General features: G+C 45.7%; 1 protein-coding gene across 3 annotated transcripts in view; it reads right to left on the bottom strand.

Annotated features, from left to right (window-relative positions):
- Positions 1 to 17500, bottom strand: part of PTPRG (protein tyrosine phosphatase receptor type G) — a 659839-nt gene that overhangs the window by 90036 nt on the left and 552303 nt on the right. The window lies entirely within an intron of this gene.

Raw genomic sequence — 17500 nt, 5'->3', positions numbered from 1 at the left:
GAGCCACATCTGGGCAGGGCCAACTCACCACAATATGGAGGGCTCCGGATTAGCCTGTAGGGTTGTAAGTGTGGCAAATGTTTGCTCTTTACAGTCTGCATGGTCAAGTGTGCCCTCCATCTTCTCTCTAACAGCCAAACATGTCTCTAGACACAAGCAAATGTCTCGGCAGAGCCCACTTTCCTCAGTCTCCAAGAAAAATGCAGATTTTGGAAGGAACTACTCAAGCAGGGCTGATACTGAACACAAGGTCGGGGCAGATGTCAGAAAGAAAAACCTCACACCCTGCAGAAGCCCTTCAGAGAAGGATCCGACTCCACTGTGGACTGACTTCCCTGAGGAAGGCTTTTCCAGTTGAGAGCTGAGCCACGTCTACTTGGGTAGAGGCTGGGGAGGAAGTGGAGGCAGAGGAGCAATGTTCCAGGTACAGGAACGAAAGCAGGAAGATGGGTACAACTGGGATGCCTTGAGGCCAGGTTAAAATTCTGTCCTTTCTGCCTGAAGCCTCTGGAAACCACTAGAAAAGTTAGCCCAGACTGTCAAGATAAGGTTCTGACAAAGACTCCTGAGCCCTCAGGGTGGAGGAGGCTTGTCGGTGTGCTCATAGCACTGTCTGCACTGGGACTAGGAAGATGGAAAGTTCTGGAACAGACAGAATGGGAAACTGAGATAGCGGGAAGTGGGACGTACAGCTGCTGCCGCCAGTCTTGGAAACAGCACAGAACCTTCCAGAAGCCAGAAAGGGACACACACCACTTTTCTGGACCTAGACTCACAAAACCAAGGCAGTCTCTGGAGCCTCTGGCCACAGTCCGGCAGAGAGGTACTCAGGCTGCAGCTGTCGGGGGACAGCTTGTTTGTTGGCATTGGTGAGGCATGCTCCTTGCCCTCCAGAGAGCCCCCGGCCTGAGGGATGGGCATCTAGGTGCCACACATCTGCCTCCAGAGCAGGGGCTTCAAACAAAGACTGTTGGAACGGCCAAACGTGACATAGCAGAAGAAAGACACTAGAGGGCGACAAGGTACTGTGTTTTAAATAGTCTGTTCCGCCAGACAGCACAAAGGGAGGGAGAAAAAAGTCAGCAAAGATTCACAGCTCCATCCTTTTTAACACTGGCAGTGGGGACAGTTTTATATATCGGTAATATTCTACACTCTGCAATGATGACCTTACGTCCACATCCCTCCTACCATGTTCATATTTTCCTTGTGTTTCCTGAGGCCATTCCCTCTGCTGCCACAATCAGTGGTGGCTCTGAGGGACACATCTCTCCGGTAGTTACATCACAACCACATAAATAATCTTAGCACCCACATGCAGATGCACCATCCTTATTTATTTTTTGAAAGGAAAATGGCTGGGCTTTTCTATGCAGAGAAAGATGAGTCATTCAAAAAGCAAGAAGGAAGCTAAAAAGATTCACCCTAAATGTCGCTGTGACCGTAGACAGCCGTTGCAAACGTAGGATCCAATGTCTGATATACGATCTTCCTCTTCCTACATATGTGAAATAGGATTCCATCTAATTACATGGTGAAAAAAAAAATGGAAAGGGCAGGGCATGGCAGCCCGAGGCAGGAGATTCTTAAATCCGAGCCCAGGTTAAGCAACACAGTGAGGTGCTGTCTCAGAAACAAGTAAACCAAAAACCCAAACAAACCAAGAACAACAGAGGTTTGTAGGTAGGCTAGTGACAGAGTCAGGAGGCCATGACTATAATAAATAGCATTAGATGCCATCGCTTTGAGTGATAAGTGCAGAGTTTAGGTCTCAGGGGACAGGACCACTTGCTGGGGAGGGGGACTAAGTAAGTGGTCATCCAAGACACATACTTGCCTCAGTTTGGGCAGACCAGGCCAGAGGTGGTAAGAGGTTGAGCAGGGAGCCTCCTCACATGAGCCCCTAGTTAAGAGGTACAATGAGAGAGAAACTACTTCTTGTTCTCTTTCCTAGCTTCTTTCTCATCTTCCTAGACAGTGGGTTTCTGAACAATAGGGATAATGGGAAAGAGGACTTTGCAGGATTCTGTACCAGAAAGACCCAGAATAGAATTTGGCATTCTTATCAATAAAAAAGTGCACATAGGAATTGTTTTTGGCTTTGAAAGTCAGGCAGTCTCTCTTGCCTTCAAAGCACAAAGCTGCCGAGGCAGTGGTCATGTGACTAAGGGAGGCTGTGCCCAGAACTTACACACTGATGCTAAACTTCAGTTCTGTATGATTCCTGTGGGTCTCGAACTTTCCACTTTTCTGTATTGTTTAAAGATGTGAACATCTCAGTTCACGTCATACAAAAGTTGATGGCGGGTGAGGTTTTTTCAAGATGAAAAAGAACAAGTGTGTTTGTATTCTCAGCACGGAATCCAACCCCTGAACCCAGCTCACAGGCAGCTTCTCCGTGGAGCTGAGACCCTTTGCTCCCTCACCCTGCATCACAGCGAAGCTTCACTGACTATCTGGAGCAATCCGCCTCCCCAGCTGGAGTACGGTGTGGGTGGTGCCTCTTTGGTTGCATCCTGTACACTGCTTGAGTCTACAGCAGTGGCTGGCATGCATGTGTATTTGAACAGCAAGCAAGTTGAGGTAAGATCCTTGGTCATTCCCTGGTCCACAGGCCTGTGGAATGTACATCCTGTCTCCAACCTCCCAGGTCCACCTTGCTCCTCAGTCACCTAATCTGCCAGCTCTCCTCCAGCTAGTGATCTGCCTTCAGTGTCACATAGGTCCTCTGCCCCTTCCGTATCACCTCCTTACCTCCCCGTCACCCTGTCCGGGCTGTGAGCCCTCCAGGGAAGGGACTACAGCACTGATCCCTAGTACCCTGTGTACAGCCATAGATCCCATCCTTAGAAACGACTCCTTCGCTGTTGAGAAAGCACACGTCCACACAGTCAGGCCACCCAGCTCACTCCTGTTGCCACATTCAGGGACTTCTGTTTGTGTGGAGACCCTGTCTACCGTCTCTAAGTTACCCCTCTCAGCAAGGGGATGTGTGTGACTCAGGAAACACATCCGGTCTCTAGAAGCAGCAAGTGCTACTCCAGGCTGGAGAAAGAGTAAGGGGCCAGCTTGTGGCTGTGACAAGGTTTCCGCTGCTGTGTGCAGTTAGGAAACCATGGAATCAGTCAAGGCCTTCCCTTCAACCCCTGTAAGAAAGAAATCAGAAAGAGTGCACAGTTTTATGGAAGGGTCTCAGAAAGCTGGTGTATCCAAGTGTGGGACTTGGGATCTTGGTAGCCTCTTACCTCCTCATCTGTCTGATAGACTGCTGTATGTAATGGCTTCCTCATAAGGTTGGGGTGAATGCAATAGTCACACTGTAAATAAAGTGCAGGTTGTGGGCCTCAGGCCCACTGGACATTTAGGCCCAATAGCTTTTATTTCTAAGTCTGGATGTTTAAGTCAGATCAGCTAGAACAGCAGTGCAAGGATCTCTTTAGACTGTGTTAGACTCTGGGTATGTTCCTCTTTACCACAGTTCCCACCACACCCTGCTGCCCTTACACAGCCTCCTCATCCACAGCCTGACCCCCCAAGGCCAGGAGTTCAGTGGCAGCCGCCTAATTTTTACACCCTTCCTTCCCTAGTGGTGGCCACTGCAAACCCTGTCATCTGGGACATTTTGACACATCCTTTTGTATAAAATCAAAGCCTTTTAACCACACAGGAGGTGCCACACACCAGCCCTTCCCAGGGCCTGAGTACACGCTCACTGGGGACTGATTGCTTTTCACAGACATGCAGGATGACACTCCCCAGAAGCACTGAGAATTCTTGCTTTTCCTCTGAACCACCTTTAATTATGAGCCCAGCTTTCGTTAAATAATGAAGAGCCTTCTAACTGAGCACCCGTGGTCCTCTGATTTTACATCAATGTCAAGGATATTTTCTCAGAGGTTCCAAAAGCCAATCTAAGTCTCCCCTGACCCTTCTCACTTTGGGATTAGATGAGGTGCTGGGATGTGCGCTGATGAAAGTCAGTGTGACCCCTACGTGTCTTCAGCTGTCAGAGTAAAGCCGCTACTCCAGGGATCTGCACTCGAGGCAATGGTCCAACTGTGGATCAATGTGAAACAGACTGCTCAAACACAGCACTCAGGCACAGAAGTAACTACTTCACATCCCACCCATAGTGACAGAATCCAGGCCAGGGTGGAAAGGGGGTGACACCATGTACACACCGGGTGGCACATCACCCCAGCTTAGCTTGAGAGCCCTCAAATGCATTCCAGAGACCTGGCATGCGGAGAAAGGTCTCTTACTGTATCAGAGTATCCATAGCAGACCAACAGGACAAAAAAAAAAAAAAAAAAAAAAAAAAAAATATCCAAAACCCTAAAACTCTCCGTGCCTCAGAATGTCCCCTCCCTTTCTTCCATGTCCTCATGAAGGGCACACAACTCTGAAGGAGGTACAGGAACTAGAGGACAACTTAAAGTGACCCTGGCACATGCTATCTGCAGGCAGGCTCTGCTCTTGTCCATGGGTGCATGAGTCCAGGAAGGACATCTCCATTCAGGCTGAGGACTCCGCAGTCCCGGAGACCAGGTCACTAAGCAGACTGTGAGGCACAGAGTAGGAGATAAGTCAGCCTGATTTGAACCTGGGAGAGAGGTAGAAAGAAGCTGTTTGTTCGCTCACGTTCCCTGTCTGTTGTCCCATCTACATGATGATATAAAGACGTCAGGAGGTTACTCAAACTGCTCCGAGCATGAACACTGTCCTATGCAGGTAACATGCATCAACACTGCATCCTTTTAACAGTGGCTTCTTCCGGGGCTAATGACACTTGCACAAAAGGTCCCTTTCATGCTTCCCTCAGATCCTCTCTTCATGCACTCCCATTTTCTTAATAGCAAAGGGGAAGGGAAGTCTCTAGAACATTTCCAGAACAGTCTCCAACTCCTGAGAGACCCTCTAAAACCAAAGGCAACCCCAGAACCATTCTTCCAGAGTAAAAAAAAAAAATGCAGGTGCAAGTCCTGGTCCTTCAAGCCATCATGGGGAAGTTATAAACACACGTGTTGGTACCCACCATGGAGCACCTAGCATCTAGATGGTACTCACTACTGAGCAGCAATGGCCTTCTTACCTTGTGTTGTTGTGGCTGTGACATGTCAGGCATCTACTATGATTTTGATGAAGCTTCTAGTTTTTCATTACCATGTCTGAGAGCTGAGACTTGATAGGAAAGATTTATTCAAAAGACAAACATAAGCTAGCATGAGCCTTGATTTTTTGGAGATCAGTCTGGCAGGGCAAAAGATAGCCATTACCAAACCCTCAAACTCAAGCTCCTAGCTTGGGGTTCCTTAAGGTCTCTAGAGAGAATTCAATGAAAGTATAGGCTTGGATGAGAAAGGATATGTTGTTTCCACTAATCTCCAACTAAGATACCATATTTCTTTGCAACTCAAACACTGGCAGCAAACTGCAGTGATGCTCACCGGATTGCTGCGACATCATGGGTGGCTGAGTCTAATGGTGACCAACCCTGTTGCTCAATCTTGCAACCTAAGTGTCCTCACTAGAAAGCAAAGGCAGTGTAGTGGTTTGAATTAGAATGCCCCATCCTTTCCCACTCCAATTCATATTATTTGAATATGTGGTCCACAATAGGTAGCGCTGTTTGAGTAGATTTGGGGAGGTGTGGCCTTGCTTGGAGGAAGTATGTCACTGGGGTGGGCTCTGAGAGCTCCCAATGCTCCCAATGTGATCTTGGCTTTGTTCTTGTGGTTCCAGATGTGAGCTCTCAGCATCCTGCTATGGCCTCCATACCTGCCTACTACCTCACCCTGCTCCTATGGCCTCTACCCCTGTGGAAATGTAAGCCCAAATAAAGTATCTCTTCTATAAGTTACCCTGGACATGGTATTTTATCACAGTAACAGTAGAGCTGATAAAAAAAGTATGTGTATGTGCACAGTATACTGCAATTTAAAAATATTATCATATTATCTGTAGATAGATGGCTTTCTTTATAATCATATGTTATTATATCACATCTAAAATTACTAATAAAGCTGAGGCCTATGGGTGGATATTTTCCAGATGGATAAACTGGGGGTTAGAATTAGGGTTGATGTCAGCTTGAGATTTATATACTCCTAGCACTAAGGAACATAATAATATGATTTTAAGGACAATATTATAGTACCACTGAGAAAAGTTTGAAAATGAACCTGGATCTGGATTTGTAGGGCAGCTGGCAGAGAGACCAGCTGAGCAGAGAGAGTCTGAACTGAATCGTCAATGATAAGCGGGTGTTTAAATGGTGAATGGGGAGGGTGACAGTTAGGCTGGGTCAGGCTATCATGGCCCTGCCATGGGGACTGTGCACAGACAACACAGAAAAGCATGTCATCGGACTAGAACCCAAAGCTGCTACGAACTGCCGTCAGGTAGGTCTGACTCCAGATGTCAGATTCTGCTAAGTAGCTACCCTCTGAGGGTACCTATGGGGGGCTCTGTTACAGGTGCCCTAAATTCTGCTGAGCACCGAGCTGACTACACCAAGTCTTCTTTTCTCTACTGCCTTGCAACTTTCCCACTAAAGTCAGGAGTATCTGTTCCATCACGTCAGTGGCTCTGAACTGCATCCCGGCTCCTTGGCAAACAAGGATAGTTGCAACTAGCAGAGGCTAGTTCTGAAGGGGCTGCTGTTCTGTGTGCTCCGTGACTGGGGAGGCAGAACACAAGGCCCATGTGTCAGAGCTCCAAGTGTGCATTCTGGACTTCCCCAGCCCCTCGGACCACTCTGGAGTCTGTTTTACTCATGACGTCCTTCATCTTCTGAGAGCTAATGGCCATGGGAGGTGTCCACATCCTGTACAGGAAGGCACATTGTTTGGCTTGACACGCAGGGAGGTGGCAGAGTTCAGAAGGCCACACTTCATGAAAACAGCGAGGCCTTGAGTCCTGACTAGAAGACTGGATTTCTTCCACTCTCTCTGGGATGCTGTCTCCCCTTACCTGGATCACTGTGACATTGAGCCAAAGGAACAATGTGGCCTGGCTTTACCTCACCTGAACATTCCTTCCATGTGCTGTTCCATCTCTCAGACCTAGGTCTGCACTGGACTCAGAGACCCAGTGCCCCATGCGTTGTGATGGGGTTCCCTGGGCTGCAGAGTCATATTTCTGACTGCTAGGATGATTTTACAAGCTATGAAAGAAAAACAGCTGTGTCACATAAAATAGAGGTCCAAAGACATCTTTGGCAACCAAAGGATGCGCTCTGCTTAACTGTCTAGCAGACTGTAAGCTGTCTTTTAAAACTATCTCAACAGATATGATAGAAAAGTTACATGTTTCCCCTCGGACAGCTTAGGTAGGCTTTCATTGAAATAAGTTAGGGTTAGGAAGTGTAGACAAGATTAGGAATGGGCAGTGGGCTCTAGGAAACGCTGTGCCTACATCTATTAAATAGTAGTCTTAACCATGCAGGAGAAGGAGCCAGCTCAGACGCTAGGCTGCTTCTAACAACTGGGTCCATATGCTCCCAGGAGCTCAGGCTTTGTGGCTGGTAACGGCTTCAAGTGGTCAGCCTCCTCTTTGAGAAGGCCCCTCTTTTCAGAAAAGCTTTTCCTGGTGCCAGCTAAGAAACATTGCTCTGGGCACTTGATAACAGCCGACAGCTCTCAGCTGGGCAGTGTCTCCTCCATGCAAGGAGAGACTGGACATGTGAGAGTCACGATTTGAGTCTCAATCCAAGACAATGCACTGGAATTAAAACACACACTCACATGCACACATGCACGCTGGCAGGCATGCACAGGAGATCTGCTCAGGATCAGTGCCAAAACCATAAGGCCCCTGGGTGTGCTGAGAGGTTAAAAAGCCAAGAATAAATGTAGAGTGGGCCTCCCAAGGTTCCCAAGCTGTATTCATGGCTCTTTCTATTTCTAAGCAGCAGGGGAAGTGGCTGTTTCTTAGGTCATGAGAAAGTGAGGGTCATGCCCATATCCTTGTGCAGTAGTTAAAGAATAGCATCCACAGAGGCCTGAGAATAATCCATGGGAAGAATGGAGAAATCTACCAACTCTGGGCTAGATTCCTCTGCAGAGGGAAGCCCGCAGTCTCAGCACCCCATGCTTCATGCTGTTTAGCCCCATGCTGTTTAGCAGGAAAGAGGAAGTGTATTGAGCTGGGAGGAAGGACACCGTTACCCTTTATTAATTTCCACACGGTTGTTCACAAGCACTGCCGTGCCCACATGAATAAGCCCAATGTCAGAACAGATTTATCTGGTGAGCAAAAGAAAGTAGAAGCTGTAGGAGGGATGCTAAGTTGGCCTTGAAGCTCAAACTCTGCCTACCTACCTGGAGACAGAGAGGATTAAGTAATTAGGTAATATTTATAACGTGTGAAAACGATTGACAGCCCCTGGCACCTGCCACCAAGCCCAGGCAGCAGTGGTACCTGGGAAGATCTTGACTCCAGCCCCCACCTGCCAGTCTAAGCACCTCTGTGCTGTTAGGTTGATCTCCTAGACAGTGAAGCAAGCCTTCATGACTGTTTTGAAATAAACAGTTACATTTGGGCGAATTTTGTCTACAGTAGAAACAGCCCTCTGGCTGCAGGCACTGTGAGTGATGTAGCCCCATTCTATAAATGCCTAGTTATGCATTTGCTGTATGAGAACCTAGCCTGAATAAATGGCAAATGCTCTGACTGGGCCAACTTTATAGCAAGGCTCTCTTTTTCCTGGCCATGTGGCATACTCCGTCCATCTACCCACCCACCTATCCATTCATTCATCCATCCATCCATCCATCCATCCATCCATCCATCCATCCATCTATCCATCCATTCACCCACACATTCATCTATCCATCCATCATCCATCCACCTGCCCACCCATCCTCATGTTCACTGAAGAGCTAGCCATGATGAAAGTGCCACCCACCCAAGAGATACAGAGTCTTACCACATCATGTGCTTGTAGGTAGTAAAAGAGAGAAATATTCTAAAACAAATGTTAAGCATGGCCATGGGGGTAAGTATGGGTATCCTCCCAAGCAGTCAGACCAAAACAGCCAAGAGACTTCTTTTGGAAAGGCACTTTAGGCAGAGCTATGAAGGTTGAGGAGGCATCAGTTTGGTGCAGAGGGAGGTCAAGTATCCTGAGCCAGAAGGTGCAGGCTTCTGGGGCTAGAGCACTTCAGTGAGTTGATGTCAAAGGAAGTGACATGCAATATAGGTCTGGGCAGGGGGCAGGACTCTCGGATCACAGTATCTACATTTCTCTTCCTGCTGCTGTGATGAGATACTCTGATAAATTTAAGGGAGACAGAGCTTGTTTTAGGTCACAGTTTAAGGTACCATTCATCACGGCTGGGAAGTCAAGGCACCAGGGGCCCGAAGAACCTAATCACTCTGCACCCATGGTCAGGAAACAGGGCAGTGGACGCATGTACTCAGCTTGCTTTCTTCTTTGTATTCAGCCTAAGCCTCAAATCCAGAGAATGGTCCTATCCACAGTTAAGAAGGGTCTTCCCAGGACAGTTGATGTAATAAAGTTGATGTATAAAAAAAAATAAAATTCTCTACAGGCATGCCTACAGGCCCATCTCCTAGCCGATTGTATATTCTGTCAAGTGGACACTAACCATCACACACAGTAACAGTAACTTTTCCAGAAAGGGTTCAACGGTTGCAAATAGCCCAGCTCTACACTTCTCTCAGGAAGCACAACCCCTTATTCTGAAATGGGAACTTCAGTGACCACGTCACAAATAACATTCTTACCCAGAAGTGTGCAGAACTCACTGCTCACCTATACACCAGAAGTGTGAGAATCCACACATAACCTTCCATATCTTAGACTTCATGTTATCTGTTCCACACACTGTCACATTTCAAAGGTCACAGGCAGATGGGGTATGGTGACTACACATAGAATAAATCTGTAGGCCTTAAGCCTGGGCCTCAGGTGCTGGACTCTCAAGCCTAACACTGCCTCAGGCTGTCCCATAGGCCCAGTGAGCAAGGAATGGCTGTGCCCCTGCTATGATGCTAGATACTGTGTGAAGCTCTACTAATGCACAAGCCCCTCTATTTAGAAGTCCCATTTAAAGTGGGCATGGTGGCTTCCTAGGGGTTAACCTGTGACCTGGACCTCAGTAGCTCATATAAGGAGCACCCTGGCAAACGGGAACCATGAAGCACATGATGGTGAAATCGTAGTCTGTGATGGTTGGTTTCAAAGACCAACCTGCTACAATTTAGAATCACTGAAGCAGAAAAAGTCAAGTGAAGAACTGTTTACAGCAAGCTGGCCCATGGACTTCCTTAAGTGATACAGAGTGCCCACCTGAAATGTGGACATTTGGGTGTTCCATGTATATATATGTTCCAAGGCCCCAGGTCAGCCATCCAGACGGCAGCAAATACAATCTTGCAGAGTTCTACAGGGGAAGGTCAATTGCAAAATCCCCAGGGTACAGAAAACATCATGGAACAGCAAATGCCCACTGCTTCCAGTAGTGGCCCATATACAAGCAAACAAGAAAAAGCAAGATAAGGAAGATTATTTGTCCTTGCTTCCTTAGCCTTTCTATGTGATGCTGAGTTAGGGATATGTCTGTACAGAACTATCTTGACTTGCTCTGCCGCCGCCACTGCTGCTGCCAATTTCTGTGCTGGTATTTGCACTGAGCTTCCAGTATACACTGAGGATCAGTGGGGCTCTAGAAGCCTCTAGGCCAACGGTTCTCAGCCTTCCTAATGCTGTGACCCTTTAGTATGGCTCCTCATGTTGTGGTGGCTCCAACCATAAAACTATTTTCATTGCTGCTTCATAAATGTGATTTTGCTACTATTATAAATCATGATGCAAATATGTGACATGTAACCTTTGTGGGTGATGTAAACCACAGTTTAAGAATGTCTCTGCTTTAGGCCTTTGGCACTAGATTGGAACTGTTGAATGTACAAGCAACTGCATGAAGTAAGCAACTGTGCCATCCTCTTGGGTATGGGACAACTGCTATTGAATTATTTTAATTATATTCTGTAAGCTGATTCATAAAATCCTTCTATCTATCTATCTATCTATCTATCTATCTATCTATCTATCTATCATCTATCTATCTATCTATCTATCTATCTATCTATCTATCTATCTTTCCATCCATCTATCCATCCATCCATACATACATCCATACATCCTGTTGGGGACTGCTATCCATAACAGGACACTTCTAACTCCTGCACTTCACTTGACCTCAAATATTCCTAGCAGCTTCTTGCTGGTCTTGTAGACACTACCACAAGGTTTTGTTTGTTTGTTTGTTTGTTTACAATGCAGCCAATTTGAGATGTTCACATACCTGTTCAGATCACTGACCAGGGCAGTAAAAATGATGCAGAATAGGTCCATATTCCTTGCCCTATTTCTAATTTTGCTTCCCTTTGTCTACTGGTCCATGATGCTTCCTATACCCAAGGATCTTTCCTCTACATCTCTGCAGGATTACCTTCCTGCCCTCCCAGTGGCTAATCCATAATCAGGGATTTGGTAGTCCATACATGAAACACCCAAGATAACTTAGCAGAACAGATAATGCCAAGCACACAGAGAATGCTGGACTGCCCTGCTCAAGGAAGACCTCCCCTACTCTTAGAACATGACTGATTTCCTGTAAAACCAATAATACCTGGGTATGAAGGCCCATTCTTGTCTGGTTTATTTCTCTCATTCACAGTGTAAAATGTCTCTGTGTGTGTCTATATATAAGCAGATAAATAATTAAATAGGGTGTGTGTGTGTGTGTGTGTGTGTGTGTGTGTGTGTGTGTGTGCGCACACACATGCACAGTTGGCAGCATGGGGTGAGGACTGGGGATTTGTTATGTCAAAGATCAACAGACAGATATCTTCTCTCATCACCTAGAATTTTGAAATAAGATATTTTGTCGAACCTGGAGCTCACCACATTTGGTGAGACCAGCTAGCTAATGAGCTCAAGAAATCCTCCTGTGTGACGATAGATGTGTGCACAGCTCCTAGCTTTTATGTGGCTGCTGGGAATCTAAAGCTAGGTCTTCATGTTTTCACAGCAAGCCATTTACCCACAGAATCATCTTCCCAGTCTCCATGATGCTCGCCTTTACTTCTAATGCCTAGTGATAGCCAACAAATTTGTGATAAGACATGGATGAAGGCATTCTGAAAATTATATAAAACATATGTGAATGTAGAGAGGCCAGCAAAGCATCTGGCACTACCAAGTTCTTCCTGGGCACAGCCACTCTCCTTGGCAACCTTTTCAAAGGCAGTTGAACATACACAGGAAGATAAATCTTCGGGTTGTAAAACAGTGGGTGAAACAGACAATGTCAGCTACGGTTTGCCTTGTCTCCAACCAAACTCCCGTTGAAGCATGGTCCTCAATTAAATACACACTGGTGAGGATTTAAGAGAAGAGGCTCCACTCTCAATAATGTAGCCTCCCAGGGTATGAATGAGTTTTTGGAAAAGCAGGCTTTTAGAGGACAGGCCAGCTTCTTATCCTCTCTCCTCTCTGCATATTCTCTTTCTGAAGTTCTTGAACTGGAACTTCTTGAGTCTCTTACCAGAGGTTACATAAGTCTTGTTGCTGTTTTTAACAAATTACCCAGTCTTGAGTATTGTGCTATAGCAATAGGAAACAGGCAATACAATATGTTGTCAGAACCCTAATATTGTGTCAAGCAATTAAAGGTAACAAACACAGACTTATACATTTATATGAGAGGAGTTATGAAATACTGGACATTTAGATGTTTCACCCTAGCATGTTCTGAGTTTTAAATCAGGCCTATATCTTGCTTTTTTTTGTTTTTGTTTTTTTTTTGTTTTTTTGTTTTTTTGTTTTTACCCACTTTAGGTTTAAAGCAAGGCACACCTCCATTGTTTTCAGAATCAGACAGCTAACTGCTGACATTCTGCAGAGCTACATGGAACATGTGCTTTTCTTTAACATGTACCTGCCCTGGGAGTTTCTGGAAGCAACAAGAGAACTTTTCAGAAGGGGTTCTGGGAGGAGCAGCTGCTTTCAAAGGAATAAAATACATCTACTAGAGCTTCCCTTTCCTAAAATAAAGTAATTGTAGCTCATTAGTATGTTGTGTGGAGAACTGAAAATAGAACAACATTAATATTTTCTCCAAAAATAGCAGAAAACCAACATTCCAACGTCAGACTCGACAGCAATCATGGATTTTTCTCCTTTGTTTGCTCATTTTGTCGGAAAATGTGATGTTCTGCCTGAGTGTATTTGGGTTTAAAATCAGCTAGTTACTTAGGGATATGTCTTTTAAAAACAACTTTTAACCAAAACAGGAAGCAATCCTTAGCACCAAGACTGCAGCTGAAAAAACTCAGCTCAGCAGAAAAGCAACACACTGTTTACAAACCAAGGCGTGAGTCTGTGACACTGAGGGGTATGCAGGCAGACAGTGTCCTCTCTATTTCCTCTGATTTTATTACATTATACAGTGTCACTTTAATTAAGCCATCAAATCAAATTATCAGATCAAGTGGCTTTGATTCCACTGCGGGTTGAACAGGTTTCGTTAAATTAATAAACCATATGTTTTGTGCTGTTGGAAGCAAAGTTATTTTCCTTCAATCGCCATCCCAAATTTCTTCACAATAGAGTGTGTTCAGCACTTATCACAGGATGCTCTTCCATGGGCCTGGGGTGGACTGAAGAGTAACTAAAATAACAGCCCATCCCATCCCAGAGTCTGTCCAAGTTATTTACCAACAAAGGGCAGAGTAGCCAACTGGACGTCCCTCGAACAATCCACGGAGCCTAAATATTGTTTCCATTTCTTGGGATCAAGGCTTTGTATTTTTATGTTTGGCATCAGTTATGTCTTTCTTGAGCCACAGAGGACTGGGGTGACCAGTACTCCTCTCTTCTTTGCTTCTTGGGCTGGAGCAGTAACAGGCTGCAATCTGTTGTCCCCCTGCTGGTGCAACCAATCCTGACAGAGGACTGGCAGGAGAGATGGGGTGCCTTCCGTGGCACCCAGCCAGCGTTGTCCTCTTTAAAGATCACAGCTATGGCACCACGGATAATGAAGAGCTGCACACACCTAACTGAGGCTGTCCTTACACTTCTGATGTGAAAGATGGCCAGTGGAAAGTGGTAATAGTGTAAGAAGCTGGCAGCTAGTTTCCTAAATCTTTAAGTAAAATGTATAAAGCAAACAATTCATAGTTACTAAGCTACTACTACTACCATGGAGCAAGGAGGCAGCTGGGAATGGAATTCCCATGTCTTGTGCACTTTCTGCATGTGGTCTACCACTTAGCTATATTCCTAAGAATGGGTGGATGGGAAAATTACAAAAAGGGGTCTAGCGAAAGGTGGTGCTATTTGTTTTTAGAACAATGGAAGTACTCTAGAAGTAGACAGCAGAGATGGTTGTACAACTTGCTGACCACACCAAAGCCACTGGTAGGGACACTGAAGGTAATAAACTTTATGGCATATTAATTAAATCTCAATAAAGGTCTTATTAAAAGCAAACCGAGGGGCTAGAGAAATGGTTCACTGGTTAAGAGCACTGGCTGATCTCGCAAGAGATCCAGGTTCAATTCCCAGCACTGACATGGTGGCTCATAATCACCTTAGATTCCAGTTCTAGGGAAGCTGATGTCCTCCTCTGGGCTTTGTGGTCACCTGCATTCACATGGTGCATGTACAAGCAGGCATAAGGACAAACTCAAATATGCATGTGCACGCATATGCACACACACTTTAGAAAAGCAAAAAAATTAGAGGGTCTACTCAGCAATAAAAAGGAATGATCAAGAGATGCCTGTAAGGGCAGAGATAAATCCTCATCCTACTACCACAGGAGAGACAGAGACATTATGGTTGCCTGGGTTCCAGATGGGAAAACAAGTAGTGATGAGTGGGAGTCCATGGTGGAAAAATGTCCTAACGCTGGATTGCAGTGATTGTCCTGCAACTATGAATCCTCAGAAAATAACCAAAGCACACATTTGCAGTGGTGGGGATGACCTGCAAACCAAGCCTAGATTGTTATTTAAATGTTGGGGAAACAAAGCATTGGAGAGCTGGGGTGTGGCTCAGCAGAGGAGAACTTGCTTAGCATGTGTGAGCCTCTGGATTTAACCTTCAGCATCATAAATAAGTAAAGGACAGAAGAGAGGAATGAGTACTGCCCCTCACTCTAGGAACTGACAGCGGCTAAGCAAAACTAAACACTAAACATGTCTTCAGTTCACAGTGTCTACTCACATATGGTCATTAAGAAGCATGCCCAAGAATTTTGTATTCTCATTTGAAATTTAGAAGTGGATCAAGCAATCACGTATACAGTAAATATTTTCTAGAATAGTCATACATGAATAAAAGAACAAACCATTGCATGAAACACTCCTGATATCAGTGTGGAGTAAAAACACCAAAGAAGCTAGCCAGCTGACTTCACAAGCATGCCAGGGCAAAGGCATTTTCTGGCAGTGGTTACCATGGGAATGCAGATCTGAAAGGGAGTGTGGACCATCTTGGGATAGTGGGATTTTAGCTCCTTGATCCAAATCTTTATTGCTCAGCTGTATTTAGTTTGTAGAGATGTATCAAACTGCATGTATTACGTATGTATTTCTTCAGATGGGCATAAACAGTATTTACAGTGACTTCAGGGATACTGTGTCAAAATGTGCTGCTTCAGATGTCAAACTGAAGGGGGTCTGTGAATGCAACTGTGGGGAGTGCCTTTCCTCAGTGGCCACAAAGCTCCTCCCAGAAATGCACCACCTTAGAGGGAGCAGTGTCCTCTCTTTTCGTCCCTATGAGGAGGTGTGTAAGTGTGTGGATCTGGGATTTATGTTCTCACGTCTTTATGTGATGGCCCATGTACTTCATTTCTAGGCCCTTCTGTATGCAGTGAGAATGCAGCAGGAGGGAAGGGTGTGGACAAAGAGACAGGGTGACTAACTCAGGAGAAACGTCAGCAGGCGGAAAGACTGGAGTCACACAGGAGAGAGAAAAACCTGTGCAAAGAAAGTCACACTTCTGGGTGGAGAAGACAGATGGGGGCTGTGCCATGACACAAGGCAGTTTGGGTCTCGTGCTGTCCCTCTCTCTAGTCCACTTATATTCCCAGGAGCACCTTCCCCAGTAAGCAGTCTCCATATCTACCATTGTCCCTGTGTCCCTGGTCCCCTCCTTTGGTCTCTGATACAAGAACTTGTAAGTTTCAACAGATGCCCTATGGATTCAGACCGCTGCCTATGACATTTGTTCTGTACAGGTTTTGTTACCAAATACTCAGATGGGAAACAGAATGATTTCACTCTTCTGTAAATGCCGACAATCCAGTCAGGATGGCAAATCTCCCTATGCCCCTCTCTCTCTTATTTCCCCTCTCACTATGGCCACTCTAAGAATATCATAAATCCTTTTAATATTTACACATTGTAAGAGTTAATGACAGACATGATATTGCAGCAGGCTTTGGAAAATGAGGAACCGACTGTCCACATCCCACATTCAGTGGAGGACCTTGTCTACTTTGACACGTAATTAAAGAAAGACCCCCACCCTCTTCTGTGACAGCTGCCACACATTCTCCCTGCACAGACCGTCCCTCACTCTCTGACGGTCAGCAGTCTCCAGGAAAGAGCGTTGTTCTGAGTGAGCAGGCTGTGTGTGTTCCTGTAGATCCAGTCTACCCATCCCTGGCACGTCATCTGCACAGACTTCTCAACAAGTGTGAGCCCCGGAGAAGTCCCCTTTCCCTAAGTTCTCTTGTGGAAAAACCTTCAAATTCAGCTATTTTTAGCTAAGCTTAAAACATTAGCCCAAGTGAAGAGTTTCCAATGGCAATCCAGCCTGAGGCATCTCATAGGTCTGTGGGCATCTCAATTGTCCTGCTGCTGACAGTAACTAGAGACTTGACTCTCAAGCCTTTCCTGGGGACCTCTGGCCAGATCAGCATCCTATACTAAACCACAGACAGACAAGGTTTCACCCCCCACCCCTTCCTTCTCCCACCCCCACACTGAGCTAAAGGCTGAAGACAGGACTAGCTCTGCTCTTACAGCCATCTTCTTTCAGGCCCTTTGTTGGTTTAGGAACTTAGAAAACAAGCTCAGTAGTTTTAACCAGTTGCAGGCATTTGTGGACTATAATCTCGTGCTTCTGGACCTGCAAAGCTCATGTGCTGATGATGGTGCTGGGGACAGTCTTAGAACAAAACCCAAGGTACTTATCACATAGAGAACACAGTCTGTTTTCTTGCCAATGAAGCAATGAACTCTTCCAATGCCACTCAAATACAAAACTCCAAAGGTAGAGGACACCAGGTAGGAAACAGCCATGTCCTTACACCAATACAAATATTTTTATTGTCCCCTCCACCATCCCCAGGACTAGAGCTTTGAGCAGACATATTTCTCCATGTACTTCCTAAGAAGCAAGTCACAGTTATAATAAGGCTGAGGAAAAGAGGAAGGCTCCTGGGAGAGGAAC

Source organism: Micromys minutus (assembly GCF_963924665.1).
Source record: "Micromys minutus genome assembly, chromosome: 12".
Classification (NCBI taxonomy): Eukaryota; Metazoa; Chordata; class Mammalia; order Rodentia; family Muridae; genus Micromys; species Micromys minutus.
The sequence above is the reverse complement of the archived record's forward strand: the minus strand, read 5'-3'. Positions and strand labels throughout refer to the sequence as shown.